We start from the raw sequence: 25220 nt of genomic DNA, 5'->3' as shown, positions 1-25220 counted from the left end.
AGAGAAGTTTGACAGGTGGACTCAGCTTCGCTTTCTGAAATATGATGGTTTGTTTCTTAGGAGTGAGACAAAGAGAAGACCCCTAAAATATGTAGACTCCTGAGCTTTAAATAAATAATACTTTTTAAAAGAAACTTTAAGTGTTCCCTGAGTTCCTAATTCAGAGGGTTAGCTTTTTAAATGATGAAAGCATTTGCCAGTTGTTTCCTTGTTTTAGAAGAATTTGGCAAAAACCATTTGTTTTCTAAGCTTTGTGTTTGGAAACAGAACAGAAAAGGATTCTGTTCGCCTTGTAATCAACATGTATTTGCATCACACTGCTTGCTACTTTAGGAGGCAAGGTTTCAGGGTTTTTTGTTTTTGTTTGTGCTGTCTTTTTCTTTTGTGGTCTCTAGAGATTCCTTTGCAGCCTATGGGCATAGGGTCAAGTTGTTTTCACAGTTTGCTTGTGTTTTGTTTTAGGCTTCTGAGGACTTGGGCTGGATGCTTTTATCCGAAGAATGAATAGCTGTGCGCTGGAAACTAGCTGCTAGGCATAACTCATTAACGTTAAAAAAAAAAAAAAAAAAAACAGGCTGAGGAACTATAGAAAGGGATCTTTTTGACTGACGTTGTCTGGGTGAACTCAGGTGTTAAGGAAACATTTACATTATCTGCTCAGAATGCTGTGATTTGGTGATTCTCTCCAAACCAAATGGTACCCAAGAATTGGGGCTTACACGAGGATTCACTGTAGACAGACAACGTGCCTTGAGATTTAAAGGGTACCATTTTTTATAACTTGTTTCTCTTCCCTAGAGTCTTTTTCCTAATATGTATAAACAAAATAACTCAAAATTCATTCAAATGCATCTTCAGGAAAAAAAGGAAATACGCTGTTTTAGATTTTAGTCTTAGAATAAATTCCAGGAGGAGGATGCATGGGTTGGTGGGTATGAATTATATTGCCTGATATCTGTCTTACTTTCCCAAAAGCTGTACCAGTCATATGAAGATACAACTTTCATCCCGAACTTGCTTTATGTGCTATCCTTAAAAAAGAGAGAAATCTTTCTTGTTGATTGTAAGTATATACAACAAAGGCTTAGAAGTAAATATTATGGTCTGGTCAGGGAATCTCAGGCATGTAGCTCAGAATCCTGGTCAGCACAGCTTAGGAAAAGCATCTTAAAGATTTTTTTCTCAGCCCAGAACCCCTCTTCCAAACTGCTCTAGGTTCAAGCAAAGGTTACCCTCCCTTGGCCAGGGGACCTCTTGCTGCCTGCCAGCCAGGGATGTCTGGATCTTCTTTTGATCTTTGCCCCTCCTCAACCCAGAGCTATTTAATCTCTCCTGGGAGAGACAGAGGCATTTGTTATTTGGCCATCAACAGTTAACTGCTGTTGTGTTTTACACACATACACAGAAGACAAATCAAAACTACACTCAGGATATCACACTTTCTCTGTAAAACCTGAGACTTTAACAAGAACTTACTTTACCTTCTTTCACATAAATCATCCCTTGAATTCATCCAGAAAGAGGCAATCAGTTTGCGTTTCTAACACTCTTGAGGGCTTCTTAAATTTCTGCTGCATAGCTGCTTGGTTTGCTCCCTTTAGCCTGTAGGTGATTCATTAATTTGCTCACCAAACCTATATGGAGTACCCACTAGGTGCCAGGTACTTTATAGTAGGAGAATGTGGGTGAAGTGATGGAAATTTATCCTTAGTAATGGGGAACACAGCAACTTTCATGCAGGCTTTATTGGTTTTGGGTCAGTAATGTCATCTTCATTTCCAAAGGACGGCTGATTTTTCCATCTACCAGAATGTGTTCCTTACTGAAAGGTCTTCTGTTGTTCAACTCTTCCTGTATGCCCAGCTTTAGATGAAGGGGGGAAGAATAAAAACAAGAAAGCCAATCCCTATAGGACAGAGTGGTCTGGTAGGAGATCATCTCAGCTACTCTAATTTGCTCACCAATTTTACTTACTTGTTTCATTCGAGTATTGATTTGATTTGGAGTGTGTGTGTGTGTATAGGGAGGGAGCAGGCTTTGGATGTTTGTATGGACTCTGGCATATTGAGTCCTTTTTTTAAAGAATTGTGATAATATGATAAAATATATACATATATATATATAAAACTTAAAACTTACCATCCAATATGGTTTGGCTGTGTCGCCAACCAAATCGCATCTTGAATTGTAGCTCCCATAATTCCCACGTATTGTAGGAGGTGACCCGGTGGGAGATAATTGAGTCATGGGGGTGGTTCCCCCATACTGTTCTCGTGGTAGTGAATAAGTCTCATGAGATTTGATGGTTTTATAAGGGGAAACCCATTTTGCTTGGTTCTCGTTCTCTCTCTTGCCTGCTGCCATGTAAGACTTGCCTTTCACCTTCTGCCATGATTGCAAGGCTTCCCCAGCTGCATGGAACTGAGTCCATTAAACCTCTTTTTCTTTATAAATTACCCAGTCTTTATCAGCAGCATGAAAATGGATTAATACACCATCATAACCATTTTTAAGTGTACAGTAGTGTTAAGTACGTTCACATTGTTGTGCAACAAATCTCTAGCATTCTTTTCATCTTCCAAAACTAAAACTCCATACCCATTATACAGAAACTCCCCATTTCCCTTTCCCTTCAGCCCCTGGCAACTATTATTCTACTTTCTGTCTCTGGATTTGACTACTCTAGGTACCTCAGAGAAGCAGAATCATATGTTATTTGTCATTGTGTGACTGGCTTATTTCACTTAGCACAATCACCTCAAGGTTCATCCATGTTGTAGCACATGTCAGAATTTCCTCTTTTTTTTTTTTTTTTTTTTTAAGGCTGAATGATATTCCACCATATTTATATCACATTGTGTGTACCCACTCATCCGTTGATGGGCACTTGGTTGCTTCTACCTTTTGGTTACTGTGAATGATGTTGCTATGAATATGAGCATACTCATATCTCTTCAAGACTTTGTTTTCAGTTCTTTGAGGTATATACCAAGTAGTGGAATTGTTACATGGTAATTCTATTTTTAAATTTTTGAGAAACTGTCATACTGCTTTCCACATGGCTATACTATTTTACATTCCCACCAACAGTATATAAGGGTTCCAATTTATCCAAATCCTTGCCAACACTTGCTATTTTCTGGGCTTTTTTTTTTTTTTTTGAGACAGAGTCTCGCTCTGTCACCCAGGCTGGAAAGTAGTGGCGTGATCTTGGCTCACTGCAACCTCCACCTCCTGGGTTCAAGTGATTCTTCTGCCTCAGCCTGTAGCTGGGACTACAGGCACCCACCACCATGCCCAGCTAATTTTTGTATTTTTAGTAGAGACAGCATTTCACCATATTGGCCAGGCTGGTCTTGAACTCCTGACTTTGTGATCCGCCCGCCTCAGCATCCCAAAGTGCTGGGATTACAGGTTCCATTTTTGAGGGTGAAATAATAAATCAAAATGAGCAACATATTCTGGGCAATCCCTGAATTTTCAGATAAATAGAAACAAATCAGGAAATGCTCACGTTGGCCTTTATATACCTACTATCAAAAACCAAACAGGATGGACCCAATGAAATACAGTCCAAGGGCTTAAGAGAGCTTATATTACACTTTCTCTCTGTTTATGTTATCTGAGTTTCATGGCATTATCTGTTTTTGGTGAACTGTCCATATGACTTTAGCTGGACAAGGAAACCAAGAAGGAAAGAAATATTTCCTTCCTTTATCCTTTTTTACTTAAAGGGTAAAAGTATTGGAAGATTCAGGATTGCATAGATAAGCTGTGGCAAGTTTGACTTTCCTTTACATAAGTCTACAGAGGCTAAATCCAATTTTGGATCTTGTATCTCCCTATGTCTACTTTGTCATATAGCCCTCCTTTGACGTCCAGCCCTCTGAACCCACAGTAACAGGCCTTGAATGTCCTTGATCTAAACTCGTGTCTGCGTTTGTCAGAGCTCTGCCCTGAGGAATAGCTTACCATATTGAGTTACCTAGCAATTTTCCTTGAATCCTGATCTACAAAGTACAGTTGGAAGGGGAGTCGGAATAACTGGGATTACTGTCAGAAAAAAATCACATCCTTTCATCTCAAATATATTGGGCTTTCAAAGATAATTTGTCTCTTTTCTGGGCCCCTCAATTTTTAGGTAATTATGATTGACTAAATCTTTTTTTTTTTTTTTTTTTTTTTTTTTTTTTGTACAGGGAGGGCCTTGTTCAGTCACCCAGGCTGCAGTGCAGTGACATGATCATAGCTCACTGCACCCTTGAACTCCTGATGCTCGAGGGATCCTCCCATCTCAGCCTCCCGAGTAGCTGAGACTACAGGCATAAGCCACCACGCCGGCTTTTTTTTTTTTTTTTTTGAGACCGAGTCGCGCTCTGTCGCCCAGGCTGGAGTGCAGTGGCGCAATCTCGGCTCACTGCAAGCTCCGCCTCCTGGGTTCACACCATTCTCCTGCCTCAGTCTCCAGAGTAGCTGGGACTACAGGCTCCCGCCACCGCGCCCAGCTAATTTTTTGTATTTTTTAGTAGAGACGGGGTTTCACCGTGTTAGCCAGGTTGGTCTTGATCTCCTGACCTCGTGATCCACCTGCCTCGGCCTCCCAAAGTGCTGGGATAACAGGTGTGAGCCACCGTGCCTGGCAACTCACGCTGGCTAATTTTTAAATTCTTTTTGTAGAGACAGGGTCTTGCTATGTTGCCCAGGCTGGTCTTGAGCTGCAAGCCTCAAGCGATCCACCTGCACTGGGCTTCCCAAAGGACTAGGATTATAGGTGTGAGCCACTGCCCCCAGACTTGTTGGCTAAATATATCCAAGAGAAAGTAGAGCATCAAGCTTTTGCTACATACTTAAGGTGAAGTTAGGGAACTGAGTCTAGGGAAAAAGCCAGTATCACACAAGTTTCCTGGCTATAGTTATGTTCAGTGTCAGGGGAAGGGCGGGCGACCAGGGTTCATTCCAGGTATCTGAGTCTGTAGTCACACACTTTCCATTGAATCTGAGTATGCTTATTAGTGGGAACTTTCACTGAAGGAAAAGAATAGTGAGTCCTTCATTAAGACTTGTGCTTATTAGTGGCTGATGATTGAACTGCAGGAGACGATGGTCTCTCAGAACACAGGAGACTCTCACAAGAAGGAAGATTAAAACTAGGTCTCTATCCAGATCCAGTAACAAAATGAAACCTGCAGGTGGCTGTTTGCAAGAACCATACAGAGGAAGAAAATAGAATAATGAGACCCTCAACAGCATTTCTAGATTTGGCTACCGAGCAGCTGGAGTCCTGAAATGCAGCTGTGGAGCCCATCTCCCTACTCTTCTTCCAGGGATATTTTAACTTGGCCATGTTTCTATGATAATTGTCAGAGAAAATTCAAAGAACAGGCAGCTCAGAAGGGCTCTGATGACAGCCCAAGATCAATTTACTACTCAAGAGCAAGAGAATATTCGAATGAAGCCTTGAAACCACTGGGGACTACTGCCCGCCCCCAACTTTTCTGCCAGGGGTTGCCACATATTGATAAATGTTGATATTTCCATGTCTGCAATTCTTATAAAGCTTCCAAATGCAGACATTCCCCTACTTCCCTAGGCATCTAGTTTCACAGGAGAGGAGAGGAAGTTAACTTTTATTGAGTGCCTGTGCTTTTACAAGTATTCTCTTATTTGATTCACAGACAAATTTTTAAGATAAGGCTTGTCATACTGATTTTGACAGATAAGAAAAGCAAGGTTCATAGACTTACTTTGTCCAATGACACAAGCTTATTAAGTGGAAGAACTCAGATTCAAACCCAGGTAAGGACTATGCAGAGATCATCCTCTTTCTCTTTTACTTATATGCCTTTCAGTAGATTCTCCAGTGTGCTAGGTAGTTTGTCTAAAGTCCTAACCAGCATCCTTCCTGCCACATTTCTTTGAATATAATTGCATTTTGAAGGTTCTAATGAACCTTAAGGGCCTTGGCTGTGGAACCATAATGCTGGCAGCAGCTAGTTCTGTGGAGCATCTCTGTGTCTCAGAGAGCTTGAGAGGAAGGCTACACCTCATTTAACTCAGTGGCCACCATCCAAATTGTCCCACGGTCAAGAAGCAGGCTGCTTTTCATGCATCTTCTGTACATATCCTTTGTTTTTCCTTTTTGTCTTTTCCCATCCTTTCCCTTCAAATACCACCAAATACTGTTTCAGCCTGAGGTTTCAATTAGGTTCTGGCATGATGAGCTCATGCCACGCTTTGTGTGGCCACGACAAGAACATCCTTCCCGGTGCTTCCTTTGAGAGGGAGCCGGGGCTGCTGAATTTACTTTTCATGCAGCCACAAGGGAACCTCCGTTTCTCATTTGTCCAAATCCTTGTTTGTCTTTGGGGAAGTGAAATGCTTGCATTTGATTGTGCTTGGGATGGACTGACGTCTTTTAAAGTCCTGGGGAGGAATGAAAGCCAAGCTTACTCAGGGGGATTATGCCCCCTGCATTCAGTTCCAGTTGAATGTGGAGGGCTGCATTCGTTTGGTAAATAGTGGTGGAGGGGCCCGCCCCTGCCTTTTTCTCTTGGTGGTTGTGCATATTTGGACGGAACGTGTTCTGCCTACAGAGAGGGCCTGAAATAGTCTCTCAGCAAATAACTGCGGCCTGAATGGGATGAATGAATGAGGCTGGCGAGTTCCTCCAGGGTCACAGTTTCCATCTTTTGGTAAAAATGATCACTTTCCATACTTGCCATGTAAATCCAATGAGCCTTCATGCAGGAATAAACTCACCACGCCACCAGGGAGAGAGGTGAGCCTTGGTTCCCAGGCCCTTGTAGAATCTCAGGGAAAAGGCTGGAGTCTCGTTGGTGGAATCAACCCCTTACCCATGTCCTTTGTGTCTGTCCCTGTGTTTGTGCATGTGCAGATGGCTCCTACTCTGTCTGGCTTCCTATTTATTTTGTTTTGAAAGCTCGTGGGTGTCTGGGATTGTATCTATTCATCCCCCTCTGTACAGAGGCATGTAAATGAGATTGTTAATTCAATTGAGCAATTGATTAAGCTGTTTTTAGTGTGCTTAGCACTGTCCTAGGCACAGCAGGGAGGCATGAAAGAAGCCCCAGAGGAGTCTCTATCTGTGACCTTGAGCAGCTCCAGGGCCTTCCTGAGCCTCCTATTCTCATCTGTGAAGTGAGAATGTCAGACAGACTAGCTGATTTCCATAAGGAGTCTTCCTGCTCCAAGGTTCTCTGATTGAGGCAATCACTAAGATGGAATGATATCAAATCAGATAAAAATTAAGACCCATTGTAGTTAAGAATATAATTGAGTTAAATAGAAAAATGCATTATTTGGTTGTATCCAGAGTATGGTTGCTTGTAAGTAATACAGGATGCCCAGTTAAATGTGAATATCAGATACACAATTTTTTTTTTTTACCATATTTAGTATAAGTATGTCCCATTCAATATGTGCTGCATATCTGAAATATTTAACTGAGCATCCTGTATTTATTTGGCAGCCCTAATCCAGAGAAATGGTGCAAACTAGACATTTAAAAGTGGGCTTCTGGCTGGGCGCAGTGGCTCACGCTTGTAATCTCAGCACTTTGGGAGGCCAAGGCAGGCAGATCACGAGGTCAGGAGATCGAGACCATGGTGAATCCCCGTCTCTACTAAAAATACAAAAAATTAGCCGGGCGTGGTGGCGGGCGCCTGTAGTCCCAGCTACTCGGAGAGGCTGAGGCAGGAGAATGGCATGAACCCGGGAGGCGGAGCTTGCAGTGAGCCGAGATCGCACCACTGCACTCCAGCCTGGGTGACAGAGCGAGACTCCGTCTCAAAAAAAAAAAAAATAGTGGGCTTCCCCTCTGGGCTGTGATACACTCTGTTGTCCAAACACATTTGTCTTTTTTTTTGAGACGGATTTTTACTCTGTTGCCCAGGCTGGAGTGCAGTGGTGCAAACTCAGCTCACTGCCACCTCCACCTCCTGGGTTCAAGCGATTCTCCTGCCTCAGCCTCCTGAGTAGCTGGGACTACAGGCACTTGCCACCACGGCCAACTAATTTTTGTAGTTTTAGCAAAGATGGTGTTTAACCATGTTAACCGGGATGGTCTATATCTCTTGACTTCGTGATCCACCCGCCTCGGCCTCCCAAAGTGCTGGGATTACAGGCGTGAGCCACAGCGCCCGATTGGCCTTCTTTTCACTCCTCCTCCTGCCGCAGAACCTGCGCATAGGCTAGTGCTGCTGCTTGGGATGTCTTCCTCCCTACTCCTCCTCCACAGAGCTAACTCCTACTTATCCTTCAGATTTCAGTTCCGAAGTCACTTCCTCAGTAAAACCTTTCCTGATATCCTGGACTGTCATTTCTCTATTGTATATACCCTGGGAGACTTTGCCATCACAGCACTTGCCACAATTTGACTTTTATACAGTTGCTTGCATTTTTGTGTATTTAATAAAATTAATGTGAGTCCCTCTGACATCTCCACCCGCTTCTACTCAGCACTAGACAGATATTTCTGAACAGATGTCAGTATGAAAGGCTTCCCAGGAGTCGTAGGTCTGGAGTTCAATGCTGAAGGTGGGTTTGTGAAGGCAGATTGAAGAACCAAGGGTATTCTGGACAGGTGAATAGAAGAAACAGAGCCACCGAGGTGGGAATGCCTTTGCTGTGTTTCTATAACAATGAGGAGAACAATTGAGTAGTTACAGGCCCAGTTGAAGAGGGCGGTGGCCTTGAAACCTGCCTAAGGAATCGGATGCAGATATTCTGAGGATGGTGAAGGACCAGATGGCTGTGAGGAGAGGAATAACATGGTGAAACATGTTGAAAGTCACTTGTTAGTGGGTTTTATTAAACCCCAAAACGGGGAGCTCAGTAGCCAAGAGCCCTCTGGGAGGCTGCTAAGGGACATGCTGTGAAGGTGACAGAGGACATCCAGTCTAAAAGTCCCCATTGAGCTCCACTGCCCCCCAGGTGCAAAGCCTGTGCTAAGCACGGCAGCTCACAAGGACTGGGCAGAGGCACAGACAATTCTCACTCATTGGTTTCTGCAGTCAAAAGTTGAGACTGGCCGGGTGCTGTGGCTCACGCTTGTAATCTCAGCACTTTGGGAGGCCAAGGTGGGAAGATCGCTTGAACTCAGGAGTTCGAGACCAGCCTGGGCAACATAGTGATACCCCATCTCTACAAAAAATACAAAATTAGCTGGGCATGATGGTGCATGCCTATAATCCCAGCTACACAGGAGGCTGAGGCAGGAGAATCGCTTGAACCCGGGAGGCAGAGGCTGCCAGTGAACTGAGATCATGCCACTGCACTTCAGCTTGGGCCACAGAGCAAGACCCTGTCCCCCCACTCCCAAAAAAAAAAGATGATGCGAGCTGGGGTTCCTTGGAGTTTTCCCCTGAATTCCTGGATGATGTCATACCAGAACATTCTTTTGCTGAAGCCATCAAAACTCTCTTCCTGCTAAAACCTTCCTTTTCCAGTGTCTCCCAAGTCTGCTTCTGAGTGTTTTGAAGAGAGAGACAGAGAGAGATAGACACACACACACACACACACACACACACACACACAGACACACAGAGACAGACAGACAGACTTTGTTGAGCACATGGCCTGTTGTTCAGGCGTCAGGATTCGCTGAGTGGACCCACACATTCAAGTGCCAACCTTTTCCACCCGATGAACCCGTGTGCTCTTATCACTGTTGAGTGCTTCGGCCCGGTACCAACAGACTCTGAATGAAACATGTGGATGTGCACACACATATCTACATATACATGTACACATGTATACATACATGTAGACACATGTATATACATAAACACATGCCCTATAAATACACACATACTCTGATACACCCACACATCTATACCATATATACACATGCATACATAATATACACATGTGTATGTACACACATAAAACATATACATGCATACATATGCACACACACATACCTATACATATACATACCTATTTTACTGAGATGGTAATAGCAGGGGATAGGAAGTCAAGCCGTCCTTCCCTGGGTATTGCCTGCGGAGATGCTACCACTTCCTCTGCCTCTGACTTTCTCTGGTTTCCGAGACCTTTACTTTATGTGGCAGTTTGTACCAGAGTTCCCTTCCCTGACTTCCTTCTCAAAGCTCACAGCATCCTCAGGTCCTGACAGGAGAAACCCCAGCCACATCGTTTTGCTGGAGGATATGTATCTATTCTGTGTTTTAACATATATATCCGCTCAGATAGTTAGACATTTTCCCAAGCCGTAAAACACTGGCCATGACCTCCCACTTCTGCTGAAGCTGTCAAGCCGCTTTCTTGACAGTTGGCCAGACTGGCTTACTACTGGCAGAACCCGTTTCCAACTTACTTTTTATTAAATATAACATTTTAAGATGTAACACAACATGTCACACAGCGTGAAGAGTTTTGAACGGCATGGTGCCTTTTCATAATGGCATTTGTTTTCAGTTGCTTTTTCCAGCTTTAGATTTAATGTGACATGAGAGAAATAGGAAACATTTCAGAAAAAGGTTGGGTAACTTGGACAAGGTTGGCTTAGCCAAATCCCATGAAACTATGTGTCTAGGCACTTTCTACGAACAGGAAGCTACTGCTGTTCCTGTTTGGGTTTTAAGTGTGCAGGATGCAAGCTGTGGCACTTTCCAGGACTCTAGACCAGTTTTGCTCATTCTTTCTGTGAGGACAATGGTCTTGCATGACCTGGACTGCTGGTTTACCTCTGCAGCCTCACCAGGTATCAGCTTGTGCTTTCTACTTCAGCCATGAGGAATGTCTCCCAGCATCGTGTGTGCTTCGTGCTCCTGGCCTTTGGATGTATCTCTGCCTGGAATGCTGCTCCTCCCTCCCCTCCCCTTCACATAGTAAACTCCTACTCCTCTTTCACAGCTATAATTTCACACTTATTTGTGTGACTAGTTAATTCACACCTGTCATCCCCATGAAATTGTAGTCGCAGGAGGTCGAGGACCTGGTCTCTTTTTAAAATTATTTCTTTGGTACTTACTATAGTATCTGGAATAAGATCCTCAATATGTATTTGCTGAGTAAACGAATCCATGAATGAATAAATGTTGATTGTCCCATGAGGGCAGGGATTCTGTCTTAGTAATTTGCTTATTTCTAGATCCTGGCACAGTGCCTGGCATACAATAGGTGCTCAATAAACATCTGGTGAATGAACGAGCATTGCTTCATACATGGCACCATGCCAGGCACTGTCCTTGACCTTGAGAGGGCGAGCATTTGCTTAGAGGGAGAATATGTACTCAGGAAAGAATTGAGTTTAATCGGGCACTGAGGGTAGAATTCTAAGTCAAATCTGAATTTGAATCCTGCTGGCGCTACCACTTTCTAGCAGTGTGGCTTTTAGCAAGTTACTTAACCTCTCTGAGCTAAAGGTTTCTCATCTGTAAAATGGGATAGTAATAGTGTCTACTTCTCTAAGAGTGATATGAACTAATACATATACAGTGTCTCACACAGTACTTGGTACAATGCAAGCACTCTAGCCAGGTTGGGTGTCATTATAATCAATTTAGGAAATCTCTGTGCAATATTTTAAGTGTGGTGAGGTCATTGACAAACAGTATGACTCCTAGGCAAGTATTTTCACTTTTGTGGGTGTCAGTTTTCTACTGTGTAGTATGAAAGGATTGGGTGGGGTCTTTCCAGCCGTGATGGTCCATGTAGTGCAGAGATAGCAAGATTAGTAGGAGTAGCTATGATAGAGGAAGCTTCCAGGAGTCACATCTGCAAGGTCAGGTATAATTTATTTAGGCAGAGAGTAGAATGTGGGACACACCAGCCTGGGGAACAGTGTACAAAACCATGGTGGTGGAGAAGCAGCACAGGGCATTTGGGGAAGAGGTGATGGTGGGAGGGTGGTTCTTTAGGAGTGGTGGGAAAGGAGGAGTATAAAGCTACAACAGGTTCTTGAAGGGAGGGTGACCTGAAGAAGGAAGGTTTGGGGATAATATAGCTTGAGCCAGACAAATGGGGAGAGGGCAGGGAGCTTGGAGTCAGGGAGATCAGCTAGGAGAATGTGTAGCCTATAACACAGGCCGATGAAGGCCTGGGCTGGGATTTGGCAGAAGAAGTGAAAGGGAGAAGGAGAACTCACAATGAACGAATGACATAGCTTGGTGGTAGAGCCAATAATAGGGATTGAAAGAGGTTTCTAGAATGCTTATTGCCATTGATAGAGATGCGTCCTTGTCCTTGAGGAAATTGGGTCGTGCTCTAGAAATGTGCATTAGTGATTGTCAACCCAGCGGAAGATTGAAAGCTGGCAGCCAGGGGGTGCAGAAAGAGGGAACAGAAGGAGAGGTTGACAGCCACCTCCCATGTCCAGCACCAGGGCAGACCCAAACAGTTCTGCACAGGTTTCATGCAGCTGATGGGAGTAGCCAGGGGATTGGGTAGGAGACAGGGGCATGGTGTTAGAAGTCCAGAACAGAAACAGAAGCAACTCTCTGGGCCATAGGAGGGAGGCTTCCTTTATTTAACTGGCTGCCCTAGGGGAAGCAGAAAGTCCCCAGGCCCCCATGAAATCCAAGCAGGATGGGAGTAGGTAGGTGATCTGGCCTGCAGCAGGTGACTTTGTTGGGGAGGCATGCCCCAGTGGTGCCACAGCTGTAGCCCACTGGCAGCACAGCACAGCAGTGGGACACTCTGTTTGGAGTATCTTTGGGTTCCAGAGTGGAGTAGTGAAGTGGGGGGTGCAGTGGTAACAATGACATTTTGATCACTTGGACCTGTTGACAGCTGAGCTCTACCGCTTACCAACCATGTGGTTGTGACCAAGTCACTAAGCTTGCATGAGCCTTAGGGTCCTTGTCCTCCGTAGGCAAGGATTGGCTGAATTAATTTATATAAAGGGTCTAACATATAGTAGGTGCTCAATAAACACTAGACATATAAAATTTACAAAAGTTAGTACTAAGTTAGGCAGCTACATCCTAATGCCTGCTAAATCCAAATGCAGCTAAAAAGGGAAGAGAAGTTCGTGTGTCCTCTCTGTTTTCTGCACAGCATAGACGATACCTGACAAATCAAAAGGAAACTTCCTCCTTGCAAGGCCTCCTGATGGTTGCAGTCTTCACTGTCTAGCTTTCAAGTATAAAACTAACTTTTCATTTAAGTGGCCAAACATCAATTTTTATGTTAGCTATGGTGATGCATTCCCAGGGTGTCAGCTAGTAGGCTGGTTACAACAAGGTCTCCTTTCTCTATCCTAGTTCAGAAGCATCAGTTAGAGCAGAGGTTCTCCAGGTGTGGCTCCCAGACCAGCAGCACTGGCATTACCTGGGAACTTGTTAGAAATGAACCTTCTTGGGCTCCACACTAGACCTACTGCATCAGAAACTCCAGGGAGTGGGGTCCATGTCCATCAGCCTTTGTTTTAACAAAAGACCCCCAGGTAATTCTGATGTACGTTAAGAGTTTGAAAGCCACTGAATCAGTGTTGTGGAAAATTAGAACTGTGTTTAAGTATGAGCAGTGCTAAGAAGAATATTGATAGAAAATTGAGCCAATGTTTTTTTTCAGGGTTTAAAAGGGATGTTTTTATGTGTGATGACACCTCAGTAATGCTGCAGAAAGAAAAACAAAACAAAAATTTAAAAAGACATTTTTGTTCACTGTTTCTAATCCAGATACCCAAGCCTATTAAAACAGTCAGTAAAGTAAGATACAGTAGGGCACTTCTAAAGTTTCTAAAGGACATTGCCTTTAGAAATGCCCTTTAAAAGAAGTTCAGTATTAACTTCTGAAGTTTAAATTCCAAGTGCGGGATGGAAGGTTTGGGGTATTAGGCAATTGATAAGCTGTGTGTTTTTGCATTTAAGCTTTAATAATGGAAAGCACCCAAAACAGTTTTCTTTTTCAGAACAGGAAAAGCTAAGACTTAGTCTCACCCCTCTTCTCTTCTGACTTTTTCAGAACAGTTTTCTAATTCCAGAGAAGCCTGAGCTCTGAGAATCATTCTCCTCATCTTATTTTCCATAACTTTGTCCTGGAAAGTGCAGTCTTGGGGAAAGCATTTTAAATAGTAATCATCTGAGTCTAGTCCAGAATTTGGAATCCAAGGGCAGGCGGATACTTTGTCATAAACAGGAGCAATAATACGTAGATAATGCAGTCAGTGGAGAAGCCTGGTGCTGCTGTGGCTCCGGCTGCTCCTGGATTAGTTACTAGACCAGATGCTGCAAACTGGTCCATTGCTTTGCTTTGAGCAAGCACCTTATTTTATTTAACCGCTGCATACACACTTAAGACATTGTATCCACATGTTTCTAATTCATTTACACTTCACTCATCAGCATGTGTTGGGTAAGCACCCTGCCACCTCCAAGTTTTATGAGCTGCGTTTACTAGGCTGCAATTCTTGGACAGGGATATCGTATATTCCACACACACACACACACAAAAAGAACTTGAGCCTGGGAAGTGAGGGCTTCAGTGCTCAACTTGGAGTGAACTTGTGAAGTTTGAGTGATCTGCAGTGAAGCACAGGTGTTCCCTATTCTCCAGGAACAGCTTCACATGTTTATGCACAGAATCTCTTCTTTTCATACCTGAATTTTTCTCCCCACTGAAATGAGAGCGGGAGAATGTGCAATTGTGGGAAAAGCTTGAACCTTGTTTCCTTCCACTTTTTGGCCCCTCCCATCCCTCCCAAAGTCTCCTTGCTGACTGAGAGCAAATGCAAACCTATGCAGTAGCAAAGCTCCCTAAAATCCAAAACCTCAACACTTTAGCAACATGTTGCTTCCCTAGAAGGCACCATTCCCTTTTGCAAGTTTCTTCCACTTAAGCAAAATTCCTAAGAAGACAGCAAGGAGTTTTGTAGTTTTTTGTTGATTTTGAATAGAGATGGGAGGGACCTCCCATTAATAATAACTGCACAGAAGGATTTCGTTTCTAAGAACCTGAATTGTTATTTTCTAGGTTTTTTAAAAAATTGATTTTTATTTTCTATTCCAAGTTACGTGTGTCCATGTTCTGTAGAGTCAAATAGTTCTAAAAGTTTGCCCCTTCCCTAATCTTTCCTATTTCCCAACCATTTTAGCTGTTCTTTTGATTTTTACCTTATCTCTAAATAATACTTATATTGTTAATTCTGGGTTTTTACATTTGAAATTTGTTCTGTTGACAATGAAGATCTTCATGAAACAACAGGTGCTGGAGAGGATGTGGAGAAATAGGAACGCTTTTACGCTGTTCATGCGAGTGTAAACTAGTTCAACCATTGTGGAAGACAGTGTGGCGATTCCTCAAGGATCTAGAACTAGAAATACCATTTGACCCAGCGATCCTATTACTGGGTATATACCCAAAGGATTATAACTCATGCTACTATAAAGACACATGCACACATATGCTTATTGCAGTGCTATTCACAATAGCAAAGACTTGGAACCACCTAAATGTCCATCAATGATAGACTGGATTAAGAAAATGTGGCACATATACACCGTGGAATACTATGCAGCTATAAAAAAGGATGAGTTCATGTCCTTTGCGGGGACATGGGTGAAGCTGGAAACCATCATTCTGAGCAAACTATCTCAAGGACAGAAAACCAAACACCGCATGTTCTCACTCATAGGTGGGAATTGAACAGTGAGAACCCATGGACACAGGGAGGGGAACATCACACACTGGGGCCTGTTGTGGGGTGGGGGGATGGGGGAGGGATAGTATTATGAGATACACCTAATGTAAATGACGAGTTAATGGGTGCAGCACAGCAACATGGCCCTTGTATACATATGAAACCTGCACATTGTGCTCGTGTACCCTAGAACTTAAAGTATAATAATTAAAAAAAAAATGAAGGTCTTGCCCTCTTTCATTATCCTCTCCCTAGACCTCAACATGCATACACACTCCCCATCCTACACTCTCTCAATGTAATTGTTGTAATTTGGCTTAGATTAATAACCATTGCTTGCAGTATGATGACTATGTACATGCACTTCACACTGGAGCCATGTGATATACTACCTTAGGTCAGATTTCCAGAGCACTGATCCTAAAGCAGAGATTTGTGCCCGGTGTTCCTTGGGGCCCAACACCTGTGTTGGATGTGGGAGGCAGGATTGGACAGAGGGGAAGTTGGGCTGTGATGTAGTCACACCAAGGCCTTAGCTTGTCCTACAGGAAGCTCTGAGCAGGGAGAGCCCTGAAGAGTTACCAGCAATTGAGACAGGGTGGGCCTTTGTACCAGAGGACCAGTTGTTAGATTGAGCTGTCCCTGAGGAGGAGGCTTAACCTTGGGGGAGGCAGCTCCCTCAGGCACATCGCAAGCTCCAGAAATTCACACCTGTGAGCCAGCTCCTAACTCCTGGGGGGTGTGACTGACTGGAACTGGCAAGTAGGGGTAGGTTATCTGGGCACCATAGTGAAGCATCCACTACATATACCGTGATTGTATTTCCTTTCCTGAAATTTGACTTTCCCTGTTGTTGATAAATACCTTTTGGTTTTTAGTTTGCCTACTTTTCTGTGTACTTCATACTAATTCAACCCAAGTTCTTCTAAATTGTATACATCATCTTTCAGTAGCGTCATGTCTCAATATCTTAAAATCTCAATATCTCAAAATGTATTGGGTATTCTACCCGTTTCATCTTGAAGAATTCTCTCCTGGAACTCTCTGGCCTGATCTAGTCTTTTCCTAGTGTACAGCTGTCTTGTTGGGACCTCCTTTCTTCCTAGTCCTGGGCATTCTCTTTGCTTCTTTTTTGGCTTAGATATTCTATCTCCTGGATCCCACACGTTCTACTTTCTTGTTTTACTCCTTTATTGTGGTAGTCTACATCCTCCAATAAGGGTGCATGACAGGTAAATTGCGTGAGAATTGCATTTCTGAAAATGCTTTATTTTCTCCTAAGGATTGATAATTTGACTAGCTATAGAATTCTAATTTTGAAATGGCTATGCCTCAAAAATTATAAGGCATTACTCAATTATTGTTCAGCCATCAAAGTTATTGTTGAGAAATCCAATACTATTTTGTTTCTATTCAGGATGCTTGTATTATCTTTTCTTTCTCCCAGTGTCTTGAAATTTCAAGTGATGTAACCTTCATGAGGGTTTATTTTTATCTATTTTTTGGGAGATGCTTTTTCATGGGTCTCTTGTACTCTTAGAAGTCTTTGGAGTATACCAAGAATGGAAGGCCCTGACCACCCTAAAACTGGATTATTTCTCAGGCTTGTATTTGCAGTGAGCAACCTTGAGGGGTAAGATAAGTCTCCTTTCAGGACAAATAGTAGGGTTGCTTATTGCTTTCAATAAAAGCAGTAGATCTCTCAACTTCAGTGTTCCTCAGCTGCAATACAAAACCACTGTATGTGCAGTATCCATGGGCCCTGCCCTTATGCATTGCCCCTGTGGGACTTGGGGGCAAGGGAAACTGACACATACTAATGCTCACGCTGCTTGCTCTTTTTTATCTCTCACTCAGAAATCTTGTATCTTCTGTTTGTATCCATGAAACAGTAACAGGATAACTTATTGATTGTAAGTAGGGAAAGATCAAATCCCAGTCCTGACACCATTTTTCTGGGCACTTGATAGACTCCTGCAATCTGGAAACAGAAATTGTCTTATTTATTTGATGATTTCCTGTGAATCTAGAAAGCTAATTACTTCTTTTCCTTTTTGTAAAATTACAACTTTATTAAAATAAAATTCGTATATCGTAAGTCACCAACTTAGTTGTTTTAGTATATTCACAATTATGTAACTATTATCACGATATAATTGCAAACATTTTCCTCATCCTAAGAAGAAAGCCGATACCCATTAGCAGTCACTCCACATTATCCCCTCTCTTCAGGCCCTGGCAACCACTAATTTACTTTCTTTCTCCATGGATTTGAATATTCTGGGCATTTCATGTAAATGGAATTATACAATATGTGGCCTTATATGATTGGCTTCTTTTACTTAGCATAATGTTTTGAAGATTTATCAGTGTTATAGCGTGTATCCATACTTTAATCCTTCCTGTTGTCAAATAATATTCCATTGTATGGATATACCACATTTTGTTTGTCCATTCACCAGTTGAGAGACATTTCAGTTTCCAATTTTTAGCTATTATGAATAATGCTGCTGCTATATCTGAATGTTAATGTCACCCCAAAATTCAAATGCTGGAACCTAATACTCAATGTGATATCATTAAGAGGTGGGACCTTTTGGAATTAAGTCATGAGGGCTCCACCCTCATTAATGGGATTAGTACCCTCAGGAAAGAGACTTGAGTAAGCTCCCTTGCCTCTTCTGATGTGTGAGGATAACAGCAACAAGGTGCCATGAAGCAGACAGAGCCTTCACCAGACACTGAATTTTTGGCACCTTGATGTTGGACTTCCCAGCCTCTAGAACTTAGAAATAAATTTCTTTTGTTTTCTCTTTCATTTCTTTTCTTTCCTTTCTTTTCTTTTCTTTCTTTTTTTTTTTGACAGATTCTTGCTCTGTCACCCAGGCTGGAGTGCAGTGGCGCGATCTCAGCTCACTACAACCTTTGCCTCCCGGGTTCAAGCAGTTCTTCTGCCTCAGCCTCCTGAGTTGCTGGGATTACAGATGTGCACAACCATGCCTGGCTAATTTTTGTATTTTTAGTAGAGACAAAGTTTCACCATGTTGGCTAGGCTGGTCTCAAACTCCTGACCTCAAGCAATCCACCTGCCGTGGCCTCCCAAAGTGCTGGAATTACAGGCATGAGCCACCATGCCCAGCCTTTTCTGTTGTTTATAAATGACATAATCTAAGGTGTTTTGTTATAGCAGCCCAAACAAACTAAGACAGCTGTTATGAATAGTATGTACACATTCTTGTGTTAATGTAGGTTTTCATTTCTTGTGAGTATAAACCTAAAAGCAGAATTGCTGGGTCATGTGGTAGCTCTATGTTTAACATTTTGAGGAACTGCCATATATTTTCCAAAGAGGCTATTTGATTTTAGAGCCCCACTAGCATTGTATAATGCTTCTAATTTCTGCACATCCTTGGCAACACTTGTCATTCTCCATCTTATTTTAGCCATCGTAGTGAGTGTGAAGTTGTATTTCATTGTGGTTTTGTTTGTGCTCCCCTAATGACTATTGATGTTGAGCATCTTTTCATGTGCTTATTAGCCATTTGTATATCCTCGCTGGAGAAATGTTTATTCAAACACTTTGTCCATTTTTTAAATAGGGTTGTCTTTATATTGTTGAGTTATAAGAGTTATTTATAGATTCTGGATACAAGTCTCTTATGTGATATACAATTTGCAAAAATTTTCTCCCATTCCATCGGTTGTTGTGTCATTTTCTCAATGAAGTATTATGATGAAATTCAATTTATTGATTTATTTATTTGTCACTCATTCTTTTGATGTTATATCATCTAAGAAACCATTGCCAAATCCAGGATCACAAGGATTTATACCCATTTTCTTCTAGGAATTTTATAGTTTTAGTTTTTACATTTAGGTTGATGATCCATTTTGAGTTATCTTTTGTATATGGTATGAGGTAGGGATCCAACTTAATTCTTTTGCATGGTAGATATGCAAAGTTATTCCACTGTCATTTGTTGCAAACAGTATTTTTTTTCCCTAATGAATTGTCTTGGCACCTCTGTCAAAAATCAATTGTCCATAAATGTAAGGGTTTATATCTAGACTCTTAAATTCTATTCCATTGATCTATGTGTTTAGCCTTATGAAAATACCACACTTACTGTTGATTTGTAGTAAGTTTTAAAATCAGGAAATATGAATCCTCCAGCTGTTTTTCTTTGGTCCCTTGCATTTTTGTGTGAATTTTAGGATTACCTTCAGAAAAATAAGAGGGCATTTGGTAATTTGTGTTGAATCTGTAGATCAATATGGGGGAGTTTGCCATCTTAACAATGTTAAATCTTTAGAGCCAAGAAAATGTGATATCTTTCCATTTGTTTAGATCTTCCTTAATTTATTTCAACAATATTTTGAGGTTTTCAATGAATAAATCTTATTTAATTAAACTTGTTCTTAAGTATTTTTATTCTTTTTAATGCTATTGCAAATTGAATTTCTTTTTCAAATTCATTTTCAGAATACTCATTGATAGTAAATAGAAATACAATTAAGAGGTAGGGTCTCACTATGTTGCCCATGCTGGTCTCGAACTCCTGGCCTCAAGTGATCCTCCTGCCTTGGACTCCCAAAGTTACAGGTTACACGCATGAGCACCGTCCCTGGCCCTCAGAGTATTTTCTAATTTTCCTGTGTGTTTTTTTTTTCTTGATTATTTAGGAGTATGTTGTTTAATTTCCATGTATTTAAAAAGTTACCCAATTTTTTTCTGCTGTTTTAAATTTCATTCAGTTGTGGTCAGAGAACATACTTTTCATTATTTTGATATTTTAAAATTTATTAAAGTTTATTTTATAGCCTAACATTTATTCCCTCCTGGAGAATGTTTCATGTGCACTTGAGAAGAATGAGTATTCTGCTACTGTTGGGAGAAGTGTTCTATAGCTATCTGAGTCTAATTGCCTTATAGTATTGTTCAAGTATTCGCTATCTTTATTGATCTTCTATAGATATCTCAGTCTAATTGGTTTATAGTGTTGTTCAAGTATTCTATTTCCTTATTGATCTGCTGTAGATATCTAAGACTAATTGGTTTATAGTGTTATTCAAGTATTTCCATATTGATCTTCTGTCTCATTGCTCTATTTACTATTGAAAGTGGGATATCAAAGTTTGAAACTACCGTTGTATTATTATCTATTTCTTCTTTCAATTCTGTCAGGTTTGTTTGTTTGTTTGTTGTGTGTGTGTGTATGTTTGAGACAGAGTCTTGCTCTGTCACCCAGGCTGGAGTGCAGTGGCATGATCTTGACTCCCTGCAACCTCCGCCTCCCGAGTTCAAGCAATTCTCTTGCCTCAGCCTCCCGAGTAGCTGGGATTACAGGCACATGCCACCACGCCTGGCTAATTTTTGTATTTTTTGATAAAGATGGGGTTTTGCCATGTTGGCCAGGCTGGTCTCGAACTCCTGATCTCAGGTGATCAGCCCACCTTGGCCTTCTAAAGTGTTGGGATTACATGCATGAGCCACTGTACCCAGCCTGTCAGTTTTTACTTTATGTATTTTGGGGCTTGATTTTTATGTCTTCCTGATGGATTGACTCTTTTATTATTATAAAATGTTCTTGTCTCTAGTAACAATTTTTGTCTTAAAGTCTACTTTGTCCAAAATATTAGTAGAGCTACTCTAGCTGCCTTTTGCTTTTATGGAAGAGTTGATTTTCAGAGGCACTGACAGCCATTCTGGAAAGCAGAACCTCTAACTACTTCTTACAACTCTTAGAGATAGTTGTCCCGGTTTTAGGTCTGCTTTCTCCCCCATTTCCAAAGTTACCTTTTGGAGACTCCGTAATGCTGTGTAGCTTTGCTGCTTTTATTGCTGCTTAGGATCAGCTTTCTTGGGTCGGCTAAGTCATTACGATGAGTCCCTTCTGCTTTCCGGTTTCCTAAATTTTGTAACCGTTAACTCCTTTTCTATTTTCTTTTTCTTTTGAGTTTATTACTTTTTAAAAACTCTTCACTGTATCAATGGCTTTTCCAAGGAAACAAAATTCAATGAGTGATTTAAATCTTTAACTTGTATTCAAGGGTAAACCTTTAGCTTTTAGTTGCTTTGCTCTTAGTAACCTAAATTTTCTTGTATAGTCACCAGCATTTTTTTTTTTCATGATCAGAGGGCTTTTAAATATCAGGGCTCCAGATACCTGGTAATATCCTAAATTTAATTAGAGTGCCTATATTTGGGGTTATATTATCTTTTAAATTCAGTCGTGGGATCTGAATATCTTTGATTCAAAATAAGAGTCAGCTGCTTCCAAGTCGGCTCACTGATTGATTTTCCTTAGAGCAATGATTCCCAACTTGACCATGTCCTAGACCTCATCCCCAGAGTTTCTGATCCAGGATGTCTGGGGTGAGGCCCAAGAATTTGCATTTTCAGCAAGTACGCAGATGATGCTGGTGCTGCTGGTCCCAGTACCACAGTAAGAACCACTGCTTTAGTGCGTGGACAGTGAAATATTCCTTTTGGAGGCAGGGAGGACATTCAGGAAACAGATGAGAACAAAGAAGGAGAGAAACAGAGAGAAGTTTGTGCCCACTTCCTCTTGCTCCCAGCTTATGGCACCCCTTCTGTTTTCCCCCTTTCCCTGCACCAACAAAACCTGACAAAATCTGCTTAGAGAAGAGTCTCCTGGCATCAGAATTGTACTTTACTTAAAGGCCAAAAAAAAAATAAAAATAAAAAATAAAGTGAATATCCATGCAAAACGTTAATTTGAAACTCTTCAAAGGTTGTTGTTGTTTTTGAAATGGGATCTTGCTCTTGCTCTGTCATCCAGGCTGGAGTGCAGTGGTACAATCACAACTCATTGCAGCCTCAAACTCCTGGGCTCAAAGGATCCTCTCACCTCAGCCTCCTGAGTAGCTAGGACTACAGGCGTGCACCCTCATGCCCACCTAATTTTTAATTTTTTTGTAGAGACAGGGTCTCATTATGTTGCCCAGGCTGGCCTCAGACTCCCTAGCTCAAACAATCCTCCTGCTTCAGCCTCCAATAGTGTTGGCATTACAGACATGAGCCACTGTGCCCGGCCCAAATGTATTCTTATGAGGAATTTTAAAGGAGTTGGGGGCTGGGGGCAGAGGCTTATGCCTATAATCCTAGCACTTTGGGAGGCTGAGGCAGAAGGATCACTTGAGACCAGGAGTTCAAGACCACCCTGGGCAACATGGCAAAACCCCATCTCTACAAAAAATACAACAATTAGCTGGGTGTGGTGGTGCATACCTGTAGTCCCAGCTACTCAGGAGGCTGAGGTGGGAGGACGGCTTGAGCCTGGGGGGTCAAGGTTGCAGTGAGCCAAGAACTCACCACTGCACTCCAGCCTGATAGAACAAGGCCCTATCTCACACAGACACAAAGGTGGGGGCAGTGGGTAGGAAGTCTGTGCAGGGTCTAGAGAAGTCATTACATAATTTTATGAGAAGAACTAGGGTATTTTCTAAGGCGACAGGATGCTAGGTAGTTTTGTTAAGAAGTCCCTTGTCCTCAGGTTTCAGTTATCTCCTAGTTGCAAATCTGAGAAGGTGGACCCAGTGTCCCCAGTGTCTACTGGTGGGAGTAGTTAAGGCCATTCCTCTGGGTTCTTTTCTTGTGGCCATTTGGAGATTCTGCTGTAATTGTCTCATGTTTAGCTTTTTTTTTTTCCCCCTCAGAATGTTCTTCTGCATTATGGTTGCAAATATTGAGGAATAAAATTCTGGCCCCAAAAGATAGTATCTCAAAGGATAGAGATAGTTGGGAGGAAGCCAAGAGAAGTGAGGACCCAAAACCCTTGCCCAGATGAGGCTGCCTTTCACAAACACTTTTATTACTTACAATGCAATGCACCTGGATAGTTCTAGCGCTTCAGAAAGTGAGGAGCTGGGGAGAGAGGGAATGGGGTCTTGATAGATCAAATGAGAAAGCAAGTTGTAGAAGATGAGTTTTGCCTCCAACTTGTCACTTCCTTTCTTAAGCCTGTTTTTTAATCTATCAAATGATGATTTGGTTTGAAATAAATCCCAGAAGTGCTTCCATCTTGATATTCTTTTATTTTTTTCCCCAAATCACCTCTTATATCTTTTGGGCAGCCAAGGAAAGAAACCAGGTCTCTTGACTTCTAAGATAGAGCTCAGAGTATCTAGACAATGCAGCCTTCCTGAACCATGTGGTCCCAGAGGCTCCATGTGACTTCCTGTTAGAGGTTTTCAGTGGCTTTGGAATAGAAGGAAGTTTATTGCTATGACAGTCAGGCAGCCACACTGGGGAAATATGCTGTGTCATGTAGTGTAGGAAAAAGTCAGTATTACGCAATCAGGTAATCTGATTTTTAGACAGCCTCTTCCAGGCTGTCTGTGGCTGAGCATAGCATTAGTCTTGTCTCCGAAACAGTTTTGTTTTTTTTTTTTTAAATACAGTGTGTACTTGGCTTGTCTGTTTCTTTTGAATATAGAAATATATCTTGCCTGAAATTTATTTTCATTATTTTGGAAGCAACTAAATTGTTCTGAGATGTTCCTTGTAGCAGTAATTAATTTAGCATTTACTGAGCACCCTCTGTGTGCCAGGCTTGGTGTGAAGTGATAGAAATGTGGAGAAAGACTCTGAGGCAGGGAAATATATCTAGCAGGAGGAGGGGAGAGAGACAAGGGGGAGAAAAGGCCGATATTCATTTATCCATCCCTTGTTTCATTCCTCAGATATTTGTTTAGCATTTGCTATGCGCCAAGCTCTGTGCTGGGTTCGTGGGATACAAAAGTGAATAAGACAGACATTCTGTATTCTCGCAAAACCACACTGCAATACAGCATAGTTAAGCTTGAAATAAAGGAGGCCACATCAGCCTGAGAGGGGACAGAAATAGAGGTGGGATCCAGATCCATGGAGGGCTTCCTGAGGAGGTGACCTGGAAATGCAAACAAAGTACAAATGCAGGCCAGCCAAGTGAGGGAAGGAACAGTTAAGCAACGGCTAGAGAGAGGGAGTGCTTAGTTGTGTGTAGACTGTGTATTTAGGAATGTGGATTTAAGGAAGAACAGGAGGAAATGGGGCTATAAAGGTAGGCGAGGTTCCACTCTTGAAAGAGGTTTTATCCCTCGCTTAGAACTTTGAACTTCAACCTAGAGTGACGGAGAAGCCACTTAAATACCTCATAATGGAGGAATTATTACAGGAAGCTGCAGCCATTTAAAAAGGCATACAGATGATATAACTGGGTAGATATTAAGTTTAAAAAGCAGAATATGGCCGGGTGTGGTGGCTCATGCCTGTAATCCCAGCACTTTGGGAGGCCGAGGTGGGCGAATCACTTGAGGTCAGGAGTTCAAGACCAGCCTGGCCAACATGGTGAAACCCTGTCACTACTAAACAATACAAAAAAATTTAGCTGGCTGTGTTGGCAGTTAGCTGTAATCCCAGTTACTCAGGAGGCTGAGGCAGGAGAATCACTTGAACCCGGGAGGCGGAGGTTGCTGTGAGCCAAGATTGCGCCACTGCGCTCCAGCCTGGGTTACAGAGTGAGACTTGCAAACATAAAAATTATGTGCTCACTGTGATTGCTGATATATGAAATATATTTAGGTTGGTGCA

General features: G+C 42.1%; 1 protein-coding gene across 1 annotated transcript in view; it reads left to right on the top strand.

Annotated features, from left to right (window-relative positions):
* Window positions 1-25220, top strand: part of THSD4 (thrombospondin type 1 domain containing 4) — a 674737-nt gene that overhangs the window by 270358 nt on the left and 379159 nt on the right. The window lies entirely within an intron of this gene.

Source organism: Symphalangus syndactylus, chromosome 5 (assembly GCF_028878055.3).
Source record: "Symphalangus syndactylus isolate Jambi chromosome 5, NHGRI_mSymSyn1-v2.1_pri, whole genome shotgun sequence".
Classification (NCBI taxonomy): Eukaryota; Metazoa; Chordata; class Mammalia; order Primates; family Hylobatidae; genus Symphalangus; species Symphalangus syndactylus.
This window is presented reverse-complemented; position numbering and strand designations above follow the sequence as displayed.